A 6,345-nucleotide genomic window follows, 5' to 3' on the forward strand; every position below is an offset into this window, starting at 1 on the left:
CCTCAGAGCGTAACTGAGTGTGCAGCTCCATGCGTTCTCCTCATTAGCAAAACTAAACTCTGTCTGTGCCTGATCCTTTGCTTCTTGTTCTGTTTAATAGATAGTTCGGTGCTTAAACCTGACAAAAAGAAGCTCATTGACTACGATGTCGCCACGGACTACAAAGGCGGATGTGCGCAAATGTTCAGGACTTATGCAGATCTCAAATACACATCAGCAGGTACCAGAAGGTAGGACAAGTTGGTTTTGCATAAAATTGTGAAACAAAACACCAGATAATATGTCTTAGCTTATACACACACCATAATAATACTCGTATGTAGAAGCACAGTACAATCCATCAAGCGGTGCGGCTTCATAGCTTACCAAAGTCGTACTAAAACATTTTGAGAGATTTTTGAGTGCCGTGTGTAATGTTCTATATTTTTTAATGGAACACTTGAGTTTACTTGAGTCATATTGCAGTCGACACATATCTTTTCTGTGTGACTGCCATCATATTGCAGTCTACGCATATCTCCTATGTGTGACTGCCATCTACTGGTCACACTTATGTACCATGTACCAAATAAAATAGCTTCGAGGTCGGTAAGCACAACCAAAATGATTCCGTACATTAGGCGCACCGGGTTATAAGGCGCACTGTCGAGTTTTAAGAAAATTGAAGGATTTTAAGTGCGCCTAATAGTCTGAAATATTTGGTACATGTTTGAAATACGTTTCAAAAGGGCCAAGTGCAGTATGTCTCTAGACCTGAACCCAATCCTCAAGCTGACTGTGGAGAAACACAAGCTGTTTATCATCCACCTGCTCCGTGAGGTTATATAATGTGTGGGAGAAGTCTCGTAAAACAACATGTACAGCTGTGGTTAAATTCCCTGCCATAAAGGATTAGGGCAGTGCTAGATAAGAATGATGCACAAACAAATATAACACAAGCATACAATTTGGGCATGTTAACTGTGAAGTGTACTCAATTTAGTTGCAAGCTATTTAGATCATTTTGGAGGTGTAATAAAATGGTTGCTGACGTGAGATATAGCTCAGTATAACTCTTGACTTGCAGACAAGAATACATTAAGTAGTTGTGCCTAGGTCTGCAAATAGCAATTAGCAGTATTAAACTGCAATAGTCAGGATAGTGAAGGGTATTTGCTCCATCCAAACCGGAAGATTAATGAAATTAATTAATTAACTCATATTATGTTTTGCATATGGTGAATGTTTATATTCACCTTGGATAATTAGAACCACCAAGTTGAAGTAAATAGTGGTATTTCAGTTTGAGCACATAATAAGATAAGGCCCCTTAGTTTGACATTCCCAGGTGGATTGGATCACTTCTGGTAGGAAAGAGGCCCTAATTGGGAAAGGATAGCCCTGTCCTTGAGAAGAGACTACCTGTATAGCTCAATGCCAACATTTAAGTTATGCCTTAAAACAGTTTTTTTCCAGACACTTATACACAAACATCTTTGTGTATGGTCAGGGTGTGCTGTCCTGAATTAGCACACACCCAGAGACAGAAAGAAGGAATATAGAAACTGATGGTTTGGCGTCTCCAAGGGAGGAGAGACACATTTTCTTGACTTGACCTCCTCCATCCACTTGTGAATACCAAACTAAGGGGCTTAATCTTATCATTTGCTCAAACTGAAATATCACTGTTTACTTAAAATTGGTGGTTTGCTTTCTCCAAGATGAATATGAACATTCACCATATGCAAAACGTAATATGAGTTATTTAATTAACTTCACTGCATTTTCCAGAAGCTTGGCGGTAGCTTTGCTACTTTTTTGTGGGTAGCTAGAGAAAGGGAATAGCATTATCGGGGTGGGCCAAAGAAAAGGCAAACTAAATAAATACATACAGTAGGGATTGGGGAGAGGTAGTTGTAGGGTGTCTCCAGTTAAATGAGAGATAGTTAATAGTAATGCCCTGTGGAAGTCTTTCTCCCGTGGGTTCACCTGATGCCGACAAACCTCCACGATAGCCCGGATGTCTGGTGTTAGCAATGTCTTTTTTATTTGGCAGCGCACACACGCTAGGAAAACACACCCAGTTTTCCAGTTTCCGCTCTGTGACTTTTCTGTCTCTCAATGTCAAGGGCACGCCTGCTCGGCAACTCCAACTCCCACTCCAACAGCTGTGTCTCGGCCTGGCTGCTGCCAATAAACATGGCAGGTGATTGGATGATCTTCCCCAGCTGGGTAATCCAACCACCTGCCAGCTGTGCTTTGAGGCCGGCCCTTACACACACACTGCTGCTCCGCGGCAGGCCCGCGGACCACGCCCCCCTCCACATGCCCCCTTTTGGGTCCATTTGTACACTCTCAGTTACATTAACATTTATATTATACATGTCGGCCCAAATGCCGTTAAATGTAGCTTCGAGAGAGTAACTTGTAGCTTAGCTTACTACATTTTCCAAGTAGCTTGCCCATCACTGAACTGTAGTTTATCTCAAAGGAAATCAAAAAGAGCCCATGATGCAGTTTGTCCAATCTCATACACGAAAAGGACACGCATAAGAACAATAACAACCTTTGTTTGGTTCTAAATGATCTAGTTCTCATATGTACAGTTTAGTTTAGTAAGTCATCCCCAGTGGGTACCATTGTTTTCACTAAATAGTGTAGCTGTAGCATAGCAGTCATTTAGCTCAGCTACCTTCTACAGTAGATTTCAATGCTTCATACAAAAAGAGCCTCAAGCATCATGAAATTTTAATTGTTTCATTTCCATTTTGCTCTTTACAGCCACACACTTAATTAACTGAATGCTCCTGCACCTTGTTAGTTAAATTAAGCATCTAATGTAACGAACGCAAAATCATTACTGCCCACACACTCGTTTGCTGTACGTGTCTTGCCAAAGTACTACTATAATTTGTCATCTTTCAAATAGTGTTTATTTAATGCTGGGTTTTATATGTTTGCACTTTTTTTTTTTCTGTTTCTCGTAACTATTTTTGAAAGTGACTTGGTTTTCTGAGACGCTTAAATTTGATGTCGGTGGTCATAAAAAAAAAGTTGCATTGCTTTCATCACAGTAAAAGACATTATAAACTATTAAATGGATGATGGATGAAGTCCCACTGCCAATGACAGAATCATTTGATTAAATTACCTGGGGGGAGAATCGAGCAATCAATCAATCAACTAAACAGTTATTTGAATGGTAGAAGGCGAACAGCTTTTAAATCAAAATTTTGCGTTTTGTTTTTGTGCTACATTAGCATTCATAAAGTTGCTTTTTACCAACGTCATCTAATGCTGACAAAGAGGTTGCACCTTAATGCAAATGGTAGTCAGAATTTAAGCTTGTGAAGTAAAATCAACAAATTAAGCAATTTGTTTTGCTTTACGCAGTAAATAACATTGAAGAAGCTTCAGTTCAATAATCAAATAAGTTTTTGTATCAAAATAGGTCAAATAATTCCAGTAATACGATTAATAATGTGAGAGTCAATCAATCAATCAAAGTTCACTTATATAGCCCTTAATCGCAAATGTCTCAAAGGGCTGCGCAAGTCACAACGACATCCTCTGCACAGATCCCTCATCAGGGCAAGAAAAAAACTCAACCCAATGGGAACAACGAGAAACCCTGGAAGGGACCGCAGATGTGGGGACCCCCCGATCCTTGGGTGACCGGTGCAATGGATGCTGAGTGCATACGGTTAATAATGTGAGAGTCCAGTCCATAGTGGGGCCAGCAGGAATCCTCTTGCATGTAGACAAGTCGGAGAGTCGAGACGTCACCGACTGATGCATAAGGAGTGGTCCACCCGGGGTCACGACTTCATAACGTGGGAGTCCAGTCCATAGTGAGGCCAGCAGGGGATACTCTTGCATGTAGACAAGTCGGAGAGTCGAGACGTCACCGACTGATGCATTAGGAGTGGTCCACCCGGGGTCCCGACTTCATAACGTGGGAGTCCAGTCCATAGTGAGGCCAGCAGGGGATACTCTTGCATGTAGACAAGTCGGAGAGTCGAGACGTCACCGACTGATGCATAAGTAGTGGTCCACCCGGGGTCACGACTTCATAACGTGGGAGTCCAGTCCATAGTGAGGCCAGCAGGGGATACTCTTGCATGTAGACAAGTCGGAGAGTCGAGACGTCACCGACTGATGCATTAGGAGTGGTCCACCCGGGGTCCCGACTTCATAACGTGGGAGTCCAGTCCATAGTGAGGCCAGCAGGGGATACTCTTGCATGTAGACAAGTCGGAGAGTTGAGACGTCACCGACTGATGCATAAGGAGTGGTCCACCCGGGGTCCCGACTTCATAACGTGGGGGTCCAGTCCATAATGAGGCCAGCAGGGGATACTCTTGCATGTAGACAAGTCGGAGAGTCGAGACGTCACCGACTGATGCATAAGGAGTGGTCCACCCGGGGTCCCGACTTCATAACGTGAGAGTCCAGTCCATAGTGAGGCCAGCAGGGGATACTCTTGCATGTAGACAAGTCGGAGAGTCGAGACGTCACCGACTGATGCATAAGTAGTGGTCCACCCGGGGTCCCGACTTCATAACGTGAGAGTCCAGTCCATAGTGAGGCCAGCAGGGGATACTCTTGCATGTAGACAAGTCGGAGAGTCGAGACGTCACCGACTGATGCATAAGGAGTGGTCCACCCGGGGTCCCGACTTCATAACGTGAGAGTCCAGTCCATAGTGAGGCCAGCAGGGGATACTCTTGCATGTAGACAAGTCGGAGAGTCGAGACGTCACCGACTGATGCATAAGTAGTGGTCCACCCGGGGTTCCCGACTTCATAACGTGGGAGTCCAGTCCATAGTGAGGCCAGCAGGGGATACTCTTGCATGTAGACAAGTCGGAGAGTCGAGACGTCACCGACTGATGCATAAGGAGTGGTCCACCCGGGGTCCCGACTTCATAACGTGGGAGTCCAGTCCATAGTGGGGCCAGCAGGGGATACTCTTGCATGTATACATGTCTGGGAGTCGAGACGTCACCGACTGATGCATAAGGAGTGGTCCACCCGGGGTCCCGACTTCATAACGTTAGAGTCCAGTCTATTGGGAGGCCAGCAGGGGATCCTCTTGTATGCAGACAAGTCAGCAGCGCAGAGACGTCACCAACTAAGTGGTCCACACCCGGTCCCAACTTGGAATAGCTAGCGTATCCTCCGTGGCAACCCGGTTACGTCTCCACGCAGGAGAGGGGGGCAGAGCAGAAAAGAGAGACGGCAGATCAAATGGTCTAAAAATGGATCTATTTAAACGCTAAAGTTTACAAAGGAGTTTTAAGATGACTCTTAAATGCTTCTACTGAGGTAGCATCTTTAACTATTACCGATAGGGCATTCCAGAGTACTGGCGCCTGAATAGAAAACGCTCTATAGCCAGCAGACTTTTTTGGGGCTCTCGCGTAACTCCCGTCATCGGCATCCTTCCGTCTCGGGAGACGATGGGGTAGATCCAAAAAAGGGGGCTCCAGTGGATCGACATGGCCTGGGCATGGAACTATGGAGTACAAGCTGTTGTCCAGGCAGCAAGCCCTCCCTCTCCGCGTGTCTGGTGGATCCAAGGGAGCGACGACTGTCGATACAGCTTGGCACCAGGAGTTGCAGGAATGCAGCTACGACGTCAAACCGCCTTCGGGACTCCGGCTCCTGATGTTCTGTCGGGGTTTTTACTCCTTCAGCCTTACCCTCGAGTGGGTTGACCGCAAGGCAGCGGTGGTTTTGAGATTGGAGATTTCCTTCTCCTAGATGGGCTGTCTTACCAGGTTTACGAGCCCCATCTGCCCGAGTGCAGCAGGTAGCACAGGGGTACATCTTACCTGTGGCGGTATAAGCCCGACCTGACTGACTCGTGTAACTAGTGGTGCGATTAGCCTGTCGTACGTGTTTACTAGGCCTGTTGCGAGTCAGCTCCCTAAGGTTAGCTTCAATGTCAGGTGCTCTGGCCCCTGGAATACACTTAATTATGGCTGGTTTACTAAACTGTATGTTCCGGGTGAAGGAGTCCCCTATGACTAAGGTGTGGTGTCCGGTAGACTGGGGTGTAGGACTAGCTAAAGGGCTAAATCTATTATGCGTCTCAACCGGTACACCGTGGCTTGTAGGCCCCCTTTTTTTCTGACCTGACCTCCTCCAGGAACTGCGGTCCTGTATAATGACGCTCGCTTGTAATAAAGCAACTTTTGGTTCAGTAAAGCATCTCCGATGTGTCTTTTGATCCAGCCGCACTGCCGTATCACCCTTTTGTCCGGACGAGAATGACAGGACCAGAAATACACATCTTAAGGTCTTGATGTATGTTAATAAATAATATATTAAACACATCCACAGACATAACTCAGAGTGCCCT

Source organism: Entelurus aequoreus, linkage group LG21, assembly GCF_033978785.1.
Source record: "Entelurus aequoreus isolate RoL-2023_Sb linkage group LG21, RoL_Eaeq_v1.1, whole genome shotgun sequence".
In the NCBI taxonomy this organism is placed as follows: domain Eukaryota; kingdom Metazoa; phylum Chordata; class Actinopteri; order Syngnathiformes; family Syngnathidae; genus Entelurus; species Entelurus aequoreus.